This window comes from Pseudorasbora parva, chromosome 20 (assembly GCF_024679245.1).
Source record: "Pseudorasbora parva isolate DD20220531a chromosome 20, ASM2467924v1, whole genome shotgun sequence".
NCBI lineage: Eukaryota > Metazoa > Chordata > Actinopteri > Cypriniformes > Gobionidae > Pseudorasbora > Pseudorasbora parva.
This window is the reverse complement of record NC_090191.1, coordinates 15,520,793-15,533,648: the sequence shown is the minus strand read 5'-3', so window position 1 is coordinate 15,533,648 and position 12,856 is coordinate 15,520,793. Positions and strand designations below refer to the sequence as shown.

Below are 12,856 nucleotides of genomic sequence, written 5' to 3'. Positions count from 1 at the left end.
AACATCAAGTTTCTGAAATGTCTACATTAAGAATCGTTAGTGCGTGTGTGGCTTTTTTCCTCTAAAAGATTTTCTACATTTAGCTTCAACGAGTGGACTACAAAGCATCACACCGGTAGCAATGCTGCAAAAAAAGTATGACTTTAAGGATTGTTGTTTGCATTCCACATATCTTAACAGTAGGCTTCAAGGAGATTGTGGAAGTGCCTTTGGCTCCGACGTGAGTGCTAAAATGTTCCGTAAACCTTAAAGCCCGCAGATTTCAACTACGCAAAACCGTTTGAGAGGAGAGGCGCATCAGAATGGAATGTCGGTTGAGTGCCCATGACTCGTTAAGACTATATTTTCAGGGATCATTTCTATAGTTCTTTGCTTGGAAATGTGTTTTGAAAATGTTTGTCTCCCAGCCCACGATGAAGAGTTGTGATGCTCCTTTCAGAGCGTGAACTGGGCACAGAGCGGCGACTTGGTTTGTGAACTCTGTGCTGTTGATGACCGTTCTGTATTGCTTTTTGCAATATTGAAGAAAGGGGTGTGTTCTGAGTGGTGTTTGTTGTTCAAGTCTCATTTGGAGATTATTGTTTTTTGGGGCCTGCATCCCCTATAAAGCAAACTTTGTCCAAATGTGCAGTCAAGTGCTAGGAGTAGGTTGTGTGAGGCAGCAGTTTTGTTCAATCGTCAGCGTGTCCACCTGCTTGTTCTCCAAATATAGAACCACCTACAGGTGTAGCCAGTGATGACTTTTTGGACTTCATCATAAAATTGGGAACTCTACTTCTCTCAAGGCTGGATGGTCTTGAGTACAGACTCTTTCAGGATGAGGTGCTGATGCACAGGTTGGCCAAAGAGAAACCGGCTGAAGAGTAAAGGACAGAGTTAGCCTTGCAACGTCTTCTTTACCGTCTTTGCTTTTCTTCTGTTCCGTCTCCCCCCTTTAAGGTGGTCCAGCGTTGAAACAGATGTAGGGAACAAAGCCTCCATGCATACCCCAGCCCTGGAAGAACCTAAGTTCTCGGTTAAATAAAAGATCATTTCTGTTAACCTGGATCCCGTCTCCCTTGTGATTGTGTTTTGTGGCAGATTAAATCTCACCTCGGCTCTGGGCCCATGTCACAACGTCCTTTGTGTAAAGCGAACATTGTCTCATAAGACACAATACCACATCACTGCGAAAAGTTGACATGTTTGCAGCGATGTGGTATTGCACCTCGGATAATACAGCAGATATACGAAATGAGATTTCATGGGACAACCGGGCCTGTCACTGGGTAGTTGGGATATCAAAGTCAGCCTGAGCTCTTTTTTCTAAGTGCGCAACCAACATCAAGTTTCTGAAATGTCTACATTAAGAATCGTTAGTGCGTGTGTGGCTTTTTTCCTCTAAAAGATTTTCTACATTTAGCTTCAACGAGTGGACTACAAAGCATCACACCGGTAGCAATGCTGCAAAAAAGTATGACTTTAAGGATTGTTGTTTGCATTCCACATATCTTAACAGTAGGCTTCAAGGAGATTGTGGAAGTGCCTTTAGCTCCGACGTAAGTGCTAAAATGTTCCGTAAACCTTAAAGCCCGCAAATTTCAACTACGCAAAACCGTTTGAGAGGAGAGGCGCATCAGAATGGAATGTCGGTTGAGTGCCCATGACTCGTTAAGACTATATTTTCAGGGATCATTTCTATAGTTCTTTGCTTGGAAATGTGTTTTGAAAATGTTTGTCTCCCAACCCACGATGAAGAGTTGTGATGCTCCTTTCAGAGCGTGAACTGGGCACAGAGCGGCGACTTTGTTTGTGAACTCTGTGCTGTTGATGACCGTTCTGTATTGCTTTTTGCAATATTGAAGAAAGGGGTGTGTTCTGAGTGGTGTTTGTTGTTCAAGTCTCATTTGGAGATTATTGTTTTTTTGGGCCTGCATCCCCTATAAAGCAAACTTTGTCCAAATGTGCAGTCCGGTGCTAACGTAGGTTGTGTGAGGCAGCAGTTTTGTTCAATCGTCAGCGTGTCCACCTGCTTGTTCTCCAAATATAGAACCACCTACAGGTGTAGCCAGTGATGACTTTATGGACTTCATCATAAAATTGGGAAGTCTACTTCTCTCAAGGCTGGATGGTCTTGAGTACAGACTCTTTCAGGATGAGGTGCTGATGCACAGGTTGGCCAAAGAGAAACCGGCTGAAGAGTAAAGGACAGAGTTAGCCTTGCAACGTCTTCTTTACCGTCTTTGCTTTTCTTCTGTTCCGTCTCCCCCCTTTAAGGTGGTCCAGCGTTGAAACAGATGTAGGGAACAAAGCCTCCATGCATACCCCAGCCCTGGAAGAACCTAAGTTCTCGGTTAAATAAAAGATCATTTCTGTTAACCTGGATCCCGTCTCCCTTGTGATTGTGTTTTGTGGCAGATTAAATCTCGCCTCGGCTCTGGGCCCATGTCACAATGTCCTTTGTGTAAAGCGAACATTGTCTCATAAGACACAATACCACATCACTGCGAAAAGTTGACATGTTTGCAGCGATGTGGTATTGCACCTCGGATAATACAGCAGATATACGAAATGAGATTTCATGGGAAAACCGGGCCTGTCACTGGGTAGTTGGGATATCAAAGTCAGCCTGAGCTCTTTTTTCTAAGTGCGCAACCAACATCAAGTTTCTGAAATGTCTACATTAAGAATCGTTAGTGCGTGTGTGGCTTTTTTCCTCTAAAAGATTTTCTACATTTAGCTTCAACGAGTGGACTACAAAGCATCACACCGGTAGCAATGCTGCAAAAAAAGTATGACTTTAAGGATTGTTGTTTGCATTCCACATATCTTAACAGTAGGCTTCAAGGAGATTGTGGAAGTGCCTTTGGCTCCGACGTGAGTGCTAAAATGTTCCGTAAACCTTAAAGCCCGCAGATTTCAACTACGCAAAACCGTTTGAGAGGAGAGGCGCATCAGAATGGAATGTCGGTTGAGTGCCCATGACTCGTTAAGACTATATTTTCAGGGATCATTTCTATAGTTCTTTGCTTGGAAATGTGTTTTGAAAATGTTTGTCTCCCAGCCCACGATGAAGAGTTGTGATGCTCCTTTCAGAGCGTGAACTGGGCACAGAGCGGCGACTTGGTTTGTGAACTCTGTGCTATTGATGACCGTTCTGTATTGCTTCTTGCAATATTGAAGAAAGGGGTGTGTTCTGAGTGGTGTTTGTTGTTCAAGTCTCATTTGGAGATTATTGTTTTTTTGGGCCTGCATCCCCTATAAAGCAAACTTTGTCCAAATGTGCAGTCAAGTGCTAACGCAGGTTGTGTGAGGCAGCAGTTTTGTTCAATCCTCAGCGTGTCCACCTGCTTGTTCTCCAAATATAGAACCACTCACAGGTGTAGCCAATGATGACTTTATGGACTTCATCATAAATTTGGGAACTCTACTTCTCTCAAGGCTGGATGGTCTTGAGTACAGACTCTTTCAGGATGAGGTGCTAATGCACAGGTTGGCCAAAGAGAACCCGGCTGAAGAGTAAAGGACAGAGTTAGCCTTGCAACGTCTTCTTTACCGTCTTTGCTTTTCTTCTGTTCCGTCTCCCCCCTTTAAGGTGGTCCAGCGTTGAAACAGATGTGGGGAACAAAGCCTCCATGCATACCCCAGCCCTGGAAGAACCCAAGTTCTCGGTTAAATAAAAGATCATTTCTGTTAACCTGGCTCCCGTCTCCCTTGTGATTGTGTTTTGTGGCAGATTAAATCTCGCCTCGGCTCTGGGCCCATGTCACAACGTCCTTTGTGTAAAGCGAACATTGTCTCATAAGACACAATACCACATCACTGTGAAAAGTTGACATGTTTGCAGCGATGTGGTATTGCACCTCGGATAATACAGCAGATATACGAAATGAGATTTCATGGGAAAACCGGGCCTGTCACTGGGTAGTTGGGATATCAAAGTCAGCCTGAGCTCTTTTTTCTAAGTGCGCAACCAACATCAAGTTTCTGAAATGTCTACATTAAGAATCGTTAGTGCGTGTGTGGCTTTTTTCCTCTAAAAGATTTTCTACATTTAGCTTCAACGAGTGGACTACAAAGCATCACACCGGTAGCAATGCTGCAAAAAAAGTATGACTTTAAGGATTGTTGTTTGCATTCCACATATCTTAACAGTAGGCTTCAAGGAGATTTTGGAAGTGCCTTTGGCTCCTACGTGAGTGCTAAAATGTTCCGTAAACCTTAAAGCCCGCAGATTTCAACTACGCAAAACCGTTTGAGAGGAGAGGCGCATCAGAATGGAATGTCGGTTGAGTGCCCATGACTCGTTAAGACTATATTTTTAGGGATCATTTCTATAGTTCTTTGCTTGGAAATGTGTTTTGAAAATGTTTGTCTCCCAGCCCACGATGAAGAGTTGTGATGCTCCTTTCAGAGCGTGAACTGGGCACAGAGCGGCGACTTTGTTTGTGAACTCTGTGCTGTTGATGACCGTTCTGTATTGCTTTTTGCAATATTGAAGAAAGGGGTGTGTTCTGAGTGGTGTTTGTTGTTCAAGTCTCATTTGGAGATTATTGTTTTTTGGGGCCTGCATCCCCTATAAAGCAAACGTTGTCCAAATGTGCAGTCAAGTGCTAGGAGTAGGTTGTGTGAGGCAGCAGTTTTGTTCAATCGTCAGCGTGTCCACCTGCTTGTTCTCCAAATATAGAATCACCTACAGGTGTAGCCAGTGATGACTTTTTGGACTTCATCATAAAATTGGGAACTCTACTTCTCTCAAGGCTGGATGGTCTTGAGTACAGACTCTTTCAGGATGAGGTGCTGATGCACAGGTTGGCCAAAGAGAAACCGGCTGAAGAGTAAAGGACAGAGTTAGCCTTGCAACGTCTTCTTTACCGTCTTTGCTTTTCTTCTGTTCCGTCTCCCCCCTTTAAGGTGGTCCAGCGTTGAAACAGATGTAGGGAACAAAGCCTCCATGCATACCCCAGCCCTGGAAGAACCTAAGTTCTCGGTTAAATAAAAGATCATTTCTGTTAACCTGGATCCCGTCTCCCTTGTGATTGTGTTTTGTGGCAGATTAAATCTCGCCTCGGCTCTGGGCCCATGTCACAACGTCCTTTGTGTAAAGCGAACATTGTCTCATAAGACACAATACCACATCACTGCGAAAAGTTGACATGTTTGCAGCGATGTGGTATTGCACCTCGGATAATACAGCAGATATACGAAATGAGATTTCATGGGAAAACCGGGCATGTCACTGGGTAGTTGGGATATCAAAGTCAGCCTGAGCTCTTTTTTCTAAGTGCGCAACCAACATCAAGTTTCTGAAATGTCTACATTAAGAATCGTTAGTGCGTGTGTGGCTTTTTTCCTCTAAAAGATTTTCTACATTTAGCTTCAACGAGTGGACTACAAAGCATCACACCGGTAGCAATGCTGCAAAAAAAGTATGACTTTAAGGATTGTTGTTTGCATTCCACATATCTTAACAGTAGGCTTCAAGGAGATTGTGGAAGTGCCTTTAGCTCCGACGTAAGTGCTAAAATGTTCCGTAAACCTTAAAGCCCGCAAATTTCAACTACGCAAAACCGTTTGAGAGGAGAGGCGCATCAGAATGGAATGTCGGTTGAGTGCCCATGACTCGTTAAGACTATATTTTCAGGGATCATTTCTATAGTTCTTTGCTTGGAAATGTGTTTTGAAAATGTTTGTCTCCCAACCCACGATGAAGAGTTGTGATGCTCCTTTCAGAGCGTGAACTGGGCACAGAGCGGCGACTTTGTTTGTGAACTCTGTGCTGTTGATGACCGTTCTGTATTGCTTTTTGCAATATTGAAGAAAGGGGTGTGTTCTGAGTGGTGTTTGTTGTTCAAGTCTCATTTGGAGATTATTGTTTTTTTGGGCCTGCATCCCCTATAAAGCAAACTTTGTCCAAATGTGCAGTCAAGTGCTAGGAGTAGGTTGTGTGAGGCAGCAGTTTTGTTCAATCGTCAGCGTGTCCACCTGCTTGTTCTCCAAATATAGAACCACCTACAGGTGTAGCCAGTGATGACTTTATGGACTTCATCATAAAATTGGGAACTCTACTTCTCTCAAGGCTGGATGGTCTTGAGTACAGACTCTTTCAGGATGAGGTGCTGATGCACAGGTTGGCCAAAGAGAAAACGGCTGAAGAGTAAAGGACAGAGTTAGCCTTGCAACGTCTTCTTTACCGTCTTTGCTTTTCTTCTGTTCCGTCTCCCCCCTTTAAGGTGGTCCAGCGTTGAAACAGATGTAGGGAACAAAGCCTCCATGCATACCCCAGCCCTGGAAGAACCTAAGTTCTCGGTTAAATAAAAGATCATTTCTGTTAACCTGGATCCCGTCTCCCTTGTGATTGTGTTTTGTGGCAGATTAAATCTCGCCTCGGCTCTGGGCCCATGTCACAACGTCCTTTGTGTAAAGCGAACATTGTCTCATAAGACACAATACCACATCACTGCGAAAAGTTGACATGTTTGCAGCGATGTGGTATTGCACCTCGGATAATACAGCAGATATACGAAATGAGATTTCATGGGAAAACCGGGCCTGTCACTGGGTAGTTGGGATATCAAAGTCAGCCTGAGCTCTTTTTTCTAAGTGCGCAACCATTATCAAGTTTCTGAAATGTCTACATTAAGAATCGTTAGTGCGTGTCTGGCTTTTTTCCTCTAAAAGATTTTCTACATTTAGCTTCAACGAGTGGACTACAAAGCATCACACCGGTAGCAATGCTGCAAAAAAGTATGACTTTAAGGATTGTTGTTTGCATTCCACATATCTTAACAGTAGGCTTCAAGGAGATTGTGGAAGTGCCTTTAGCTCCGACGTAAGTGCTAAAATGTTCCGTAAACCTTAAAGCCCGCAGATTTCAACTACGCAAAACCGTTTGAGAGGAGAGGCGCATCAGAATGGAATGTCGGTTGAGTGCCCATGACACTTTAAGACTGTATTTTCAGGGATCATTTCTATAGTTCTTTGCTTGGAAATGTGTTTTGAAAATGTTTGTCTCCCAACCCACGATGAAGAGTTGTGATGCTCCTTTCAGAGCGTGAACTGGGCACAGAGCGGCGACTTTGTTTGTGAACTCTGTGCTGTTGATGACCGTTCTGTATTGCTTTTTGCAATATTGAAGAAAGGGGTGTGTTCTGAGTGGTGTTTGTTGTTCAAGTCTCATTTGGAGATTATTGTTTTTTTGGGCCTGCATCCCCTATAAAGCAAACTTTGTCCAAATGTGCAGTCAAGTGCTAACTTAGGTTGTATGAGGCAGCAGTTTTGTTCAATCGTCAGCGTGTCCACCTGCTTGTTCTCCAAATATAGAACCACTCACAGGTGTAGCCAATGATGACTTTATGGACTTCATCATAAATTTGGGAACTCTACTTCTCTCAAGGCTGGATGGTCTTGAGTACAGACTCTTTCAGGATGAGGTGCTGATGCACAGGTTGGCCAAAGAGAACCCGGCTGAAGAGTAAAGGACAGAGTTAACCTTGCAACGTCTTCTTTATCGTCTTTGCTTTTCTTCTGTTCCGTCTCCCCCCTTTAAGGTGGTCCAGCGTTGAAACAGATGTGGGGAACAAAGCCTCCATGCATACCCCAGCCCTGGAAGAACCTAAGTTCTCGGTTAAATAAAAGATAATTTCTGTTAACCTGGCTCCCGTCTCCCTTGTGATTGTGTTTTGTGGCAGATTAAATCTCGCCTCGGCTCTGGGCCCATGTCACAACGTCCTTTGTGTAAAGCGAACATTGTCTCATAAGACACAATACCACATCACTGCGAAAAGTTGACATGTTTGCAGCGATGTGGTATTGCACCTCGGATAATACAGCAGATATACGAAATGAGATTTCATGGGAAAACCTGGCCTGTCACTGGGTAGTTGGGATATCAAAGTCAGCCTGAGCTCTTTTTTCTAAGTGCGCAACCAACATCAAGTTTCTGGAATGTCTACATTAAGAATCGTTAGTGCGTGTGTGGCTTTTTTCCTCTAAAAGATTTTCTACATTTAGCTTCAACGAGTGGACTACAAAGCATCACACCGGTAGCAATGCTGCAAAAAAGTATGACTTTAAGGATTGTTGTTTGCATTCCACATATCTTAACAGTAGGCTTCAAGGAGATTGTGGAAGTGCCTTTAGCTCCGACGTAAGTGCTAAAATGTTCCGTAAACCTTAAAGCCCGCAGATTTCAACTACGCAAAACCGTTTGAGAGGAGAGGCGCATCAGAATGGAATGTCGGTTGAGTGCCCATGACTCTTTAAGACTATATTTTCAGGGATCATTTCTATAGTTCTTTGCTTGGAAATGTGTTTTGAAAATGTTTGTCTCCCAGCCCACGATGAAGAGTTGTGATGCTCCTTTCAGAGCGTGAACTGGGCACAGAGCGGCGACTTTGTTTGTGAACTCTGTGCTGTTGATGACCGTTCTGTATTGCTTTTTGCAATATTGAAGAAAGGGGTGTGTTCTGAGTGGTGTTTGTTGTTCAAGTCTCATTTGGAGATTATTGTTTTTTTGGGCCTGCATCCCCTATAAAGCAAACTTTGTCCAAATGTGCAGTCAAGTGCTAACGCAGGTTGTGTGAGGCAGCAGTTTTGTTCAATCCTCAGCGTGTCCACCTGCTTGTTCTCCAAATATAGAACCACTCACAGGTGTAGCCAATGATGACTTTATGGACTTCATCATAAATTTGGGAACTCTACTTCTCTCAAGGCTGGATGGTCTTGAGTACAGACTCTTTCAGGATGAGGTGCTGATGCACAGGTTGGCCAAAGAGAACCCGGCTGAAGAGTAAAGGACAGAGTTAGCCTTGCAACGTCTTCTTTACCGTCTTTGCTTTTCTTCTGTTCCGTCTCCCCCCTTTAAGGTGGTCCAGCGTTGAAACAGATGTGGGGAACAAAGCCTCCATGCATACCCCAGCCCTGGAAGAACCCAAGTTCTCGGTTAAATAAAAGATCATTTCTGTTAACCTGGCTCCCGTCTCCCTTGTGATTGTGTTTTGTGGCAGATTAAATCTCACCTCGGCTCTGGGCCCATGTCACAACGTCCTTTGTGTAAAGCGAACATTGTCTCATAAGACACAATACCACATCACTGCGAAAAGTTGACATGTTTGCAGCGATGTGGTATTGCACCTCGGATAATACAGCAGATATACGAAATGAGATTTCATGGGAAAACCGGGCCTGTCACTGGGTAGTTGGGATATCAAAGTCAGCCTGAGCTCTTTTTTCTAAGTGCGCAACCAACATCAAGTTTCTGAAATGTCTACATTAAGAATCGTTAGTGCGTGTGTGGCTTTTTTCCTCTAAAAGATTTTCTACATTTAGCTTCAACGAGTGGACTACAAAGCATCACACCGGTAGCAATGCTGCAAAAAAGTATGACTTTAAGGATTGTTGTTTGCATTCCACATATCTTAACAGTAGGCTTCAAGGAGATTGTGGAAGTGCCTTTAGCTCCGACGTAAGTGCTAAAATGTTCCGTAAACCTTAAAGCCCGCAAATTTCAACTACGCAAAACCGTTTGAGAGGAGAGGCGCATCAGAATGGAATGTCGGTTGAGTGCCCATGACTCGTTAAGACTATATTTTCAGGGATCATTTCTATAGTTCTTTGCTTGGAAATGTGTTTTGAAAATGTTTGTCTCCCAGCCCACGATGAAGAGTTGTGATGTTCCTTTCAGAGCGTGAACTGGGCACAGAGCGGCGACTTTGTTTGTGAACTCTGTGCTGTTGATGACCGTTCTGTATTGCTTTTTGCAATATTGAAGAAAGGGGTGTGTTCTGAGTGGTGTTTGTTGTTCAAGTCTCATTTGGAGATTATTGTTTTTTGGGGCCTGCATCCCCTATAAAGCAAACTTTGTCCAAATGTGCAGTCAAGTGCTAGGAGTAGGTTGTGTGAGGCAGCAGTTTTGTTCAATCGTCAGCGTGTCCACCTGCTTGTTCTCCAAATATAGAACCACCTACAGGTGTAGCCAGTGATGACTTTTTGGACTTCATCATAAAATTGGGAACTCTACTTCTCTCAAGGCTGGATGGTCTTGAGTACAGACTCTTTCAGGATGAGGTGCTGATGCACAGGTTGGCCAAAGAGAAACCGGCTGAAGAGTAAAGGACAGAGTTAGCCTTGCAACGTCTTCTTTACCGTCTTTGCTTTTCTTCTGTTCCGTCTCCCCCCTTTAAGGTGGTCCAGCGTTGAAACAGATGTAGGGAACAAAGCCTCCATGCATACCCCAGCCCTGGAAGAACCTAAGTTCTCGGTTAAATAAAAGATCATTTCTGTTAACCTGGATCCCGTCTCCCTTGTGATTGTGTTTTGTGGCAGATTAAATCTCACCTCGGCTCTGGGCCCATGTCACAACGTCCTTTGTGTAAAGCGAACATTGTCTCATAAGACACAATACCACATCACTGCGAAAAGTTGACATGTTTGCAGCGATGTGGTATTGCACCTCGGATAATACAGCAGATATACGAAATGAGATTTCATGGGAAAACCGGGCCTGTCACTGGGTAGTTGGGATATCAAAGTCAGCCTGAGCTCTTTTTTCTAAGTGCGCAACCAACATCAAGTTTCTGAAATGTCTACATTAAGAATCGTTAGTGCGTGTGTGGCTTTTTTCCTCTAAAAGATTTTCTACATTTAGCTTCAACGAGTGGACTACAAAGCATCACACCGGTAGCAATGCTGCAAAAAAGTATGACTTTAAGGATTGTTGTTTGCATTCCACATATCTTAACAGTAGGCTTCAAGGAGATTGTGGAAGTGCCTTTAGCTCCGACGTAAGTGCTAAAATGTTCCGTAAACCTTAAAGCCCGCAAATTTCAACTACGCAAAACCGTTTGAGAGGAGAGGCGCATCAGAATGGAATGTCGGTTGAGTGCCCATGACTCGTTAAGACTATATTTTCAGGGATCATTTCTATAGTTCTTTGCTTGGAAATGTGTTTTGAAAATGTTTGTCTCCCAACCCACGATGAAGAGTTGTGATGCTCCTTTCAGAGCGTGAACTGGGCACAGAGCGGCGACTTTGTTTGTGAACTCTGTGCTGTTGATGACCGTTCTGTATTGCTTTTTGCAATATTGAAGAAAGGGGTGTGTTCTGAGTGGTGTTTGTTGTTCAAGTCTCATTTGGAGATTATTGTTTTTTGGGGCCTGCATCCCCTATAAAGCAAACTTTGTCCAAATGTGCAGTCAAGTGCTAGGAGTAGGTTGTGTGAGGCAGCAGTTTTGTTCAATCGTCAGCGTGTCCACCTGCTTGTTCTCCAAATATAGAACCACCTACAGGTGTAGCCAGTGATGACTTTATGGACTTCATCATAAAATTGGGAACTCTACTTCTCTCAAGGCTGGATGGTCTTGAGTACAGACTCTTTCAGGATGAGGTGCTGATGCACAGGTTGGCCAAAGAGAAACCGGCTGAAGAGTAAAGGACAGAGTTAGCCTTGCAACGTCTTCTTTACCGTCTTTGCTTTTCTTCTGTTCCGTCTCCCCCCTTTAAGGTGGTCCAGCGTTGAAACAGATGTAGGGAACAAAGCCTCCATGCATACCCCAGCCCTGGAAGAACCTAAGTTCTCGGTTAAATAAAAGATCATTTCTGTTAACCTGGATCCCGTCTCCCTTGTGATTGTGTTTTGTGGCAGATTAAATCTCACCTCGGCTCTGGGCCCATGTCACAACGTCCTTTGTGTAAAGCGAACATTGTCTCATAAGACACAATACCACATCACTGCGAAAAGTTGACATGTTTGCAGCGATGTGGTATTGCACCTCGGATAATACAGCAGATATACGAAATGAGATTTCATGGGAAAACCGGGCCTGTCACTGGGTAGTTGGGATATCAAAGTCAGCCTGAGCTCTTTTTTCTAAGTGCGCAACCAACATCAAGTTTCTGAAATGTCTACATTAAGAATCGTTAGTGCGTGTGTGGCTTTTTTCCTCTAAAAGATTTTCTACATTTAGCTTCAACGAGTGGACTACAAAGCATCACACCGGTAGCAATGCTGCAAAAAAGTATGACTTTAAGGATTGTTGTTTGCATTCCACATATCTTAACAGTAGGCTTCAAGGAGATTGTGGAAGTGCCTTTAGCTCCGACGTAAGTGCTAAAATGTTCCGTAAACCTTAAAGCCCGCAAATTTCAACTACGCAAAACCGTTTGAGAGGAGAGGCGCATCAGAATGGAATGTCGGTTGAGTGCCCATGACTCGTTAAGACTATATTTTCAGGGATCATTTCTATAGTTCTTTGCTTGGAAATGTGTTTTGAAAATGTTTGTCTCCCAACCCACGATGAAGAGTTGTGATGCTCCTTTCAGAGCGTGAACTGGGCACAGAGCGGCGACTTTGTTTGTGAACTCTGTGCTGTTGATGACCGTTCTGTATTGCTTTTTGCAATATTGAAGAAAGGGGTGTGTTCTGAGTGGTGTTTGTTGTTCAAGTCTCATTTGGAGATTATTGTTTTTTTGGGCCTGCATCCCCTATAAAGCAAACTTTGTCCAAATGTGCAGTCAAGTGCTAGGAGTAGGTTGTGTGAGGCAGCAGTTTTGTTCAATCGTCAGCGTGTCCACCTGCTTGTTCTCCAAATATAGAACCACCTACAGGTGTAGCCAGTGATGACTTTATGGACTTCATCATAAAATTGGGAACTCTACTTCTCTCAAGGCTGGATGGTCTTGAGTACAGACTCTTTCAGGATGAGGTGCTGATGCACAGGTTAGCCAAAGAGAAAACGGCTGAAGAGTAAAGGACAGAGTTAGCCTTGCAACGTCTTCTTTACCGTCTTTGCTTTTCTTCTGTTCCGTCTCCCCCCTTTAAGGTGGTCCAGCATTGAAACAGATGTAGGGAACAAAGCCTCCATGCATACCCCAGCCC

At 43.8% G+C, this 12,856-nt stretch overlaps 10 non-coding genes across 10 annotated transcripts; all 10 read left to right on the top strand.

Annotated features, from left to right (window-relative positions):
- The first annotated feature begins 334 nt into the window (after positions 1 to 334).
- On the top strand, positions 335 to 548 carry LOC137050089 (small nucleolar RNA U3). The gene has a single exon (XR_010899847.1). It is a non-coding gene; the product is annotated as a small nucleolar RNA U3 (small nucleolar RNA).
- A 1,104-nt stretch (positions 549 to 1,652) lies between these two features.
- Positions 1,653 to 1,866, top strand: LOC137050004 (small nucleolar RNA U3). Its single transcript, XR_010899769.1, has one exon. It is a non-coding gene; the product is annotated as a small nucleolar RNA U3 (small nucleolar RNA).
- Positions 1,867 to 2,970: 1,104 nt separating this feature from the next.
- On the top strand, positions 2,971 to 3,184 carry LOC137050042 (small nucleolar RNA U3). The gene has a single exon (XR_010899803.1). It is a non-coding gene; the product is annotated as a small nucleolar RNA U3 (small nucleolar RNA).
- Positions 3,185 to 4,288: 1,104 nt separating this feature from the next.
- On the top strand, positions 4,289 to 4,502 carry LOC137050040 (small nucleolar RNA U3). Its single transcript, XR_010899801.1, has one exon. It is a non-coding gene; the product is annotated as a small nucleolar RNA U3 (small nucleolar RNA).
- Positions 4,503 to 5,607: 1,105 nt separating this feature from the next.
- Positions 5,608 to 5,821, top strand: LOC137050003 (small nucleolar RNA U3). The gene has a single exon (XR_010899768.1). It is a non-coding gene; the product is annotated as a small nucleolar RNA U3 (small nucleolar RNA).
- A 1,104-nt stretch (positions 5,822 to 6,925) lies between these two features.
- Positions 6,926 to 7,139, top strand: LOC137049990 (small nucleolar RNA U3). The gene has a single exon (XR_010899756.1). It is a non-coding gene; the product is annotated as a small nucleolar RNA U3 (small nucleolar RNA).
- Positions 7,140 to 8,242: 1,103 nt separating this feature from the next.
- Positions 8,243 to 8,456, top strand: LOC137050043 (small nucleolar RNA U3). The gene has a single exon (XR_010899804.1). It is a non-coding gene; the product is annotated as a small nucleolar RNA U3 (small nucleolar RNA).
- Positions 8,457 to 9,559: 1,103 nt separating this feature from the next.
- On the top strand, positions 9,560 to 9,773 carry LOC137050096 (small nucleolar RNA U3). The gene has a single exon (XR_010899853.1). It is a non-coding gene; the product is annotated as a small nucleolar RNA U3 (small nucleolar RNA).
- A 1,104-nt stretch (positions 9,774 to 10,877) lies between these two features.
- LOC137050002 (small nucleolar RNA U3) lies at positions 10,878 to 11,091 on the top strand. The gene has a single exon (XR_010899767.1). It is a non-coding gene; the product is annotated as a small nucleolar RNA U3 (small nucleolar RNA).
- Positions 11,092 to 12,195: 1,104 nt separating this feature from the next.
- Positions 12,196 to 12,409, top strand: LOC137050001 (small nucleolar RNA U3). The gene has a single exon (XR_010899766.1). It is a non-coding gene; the product is annotated as a small nucleolar RNA U3 (small nucleolar RNA).
- Positions 12,410 to 12,856: the final 447 nt, after the last annotated feature.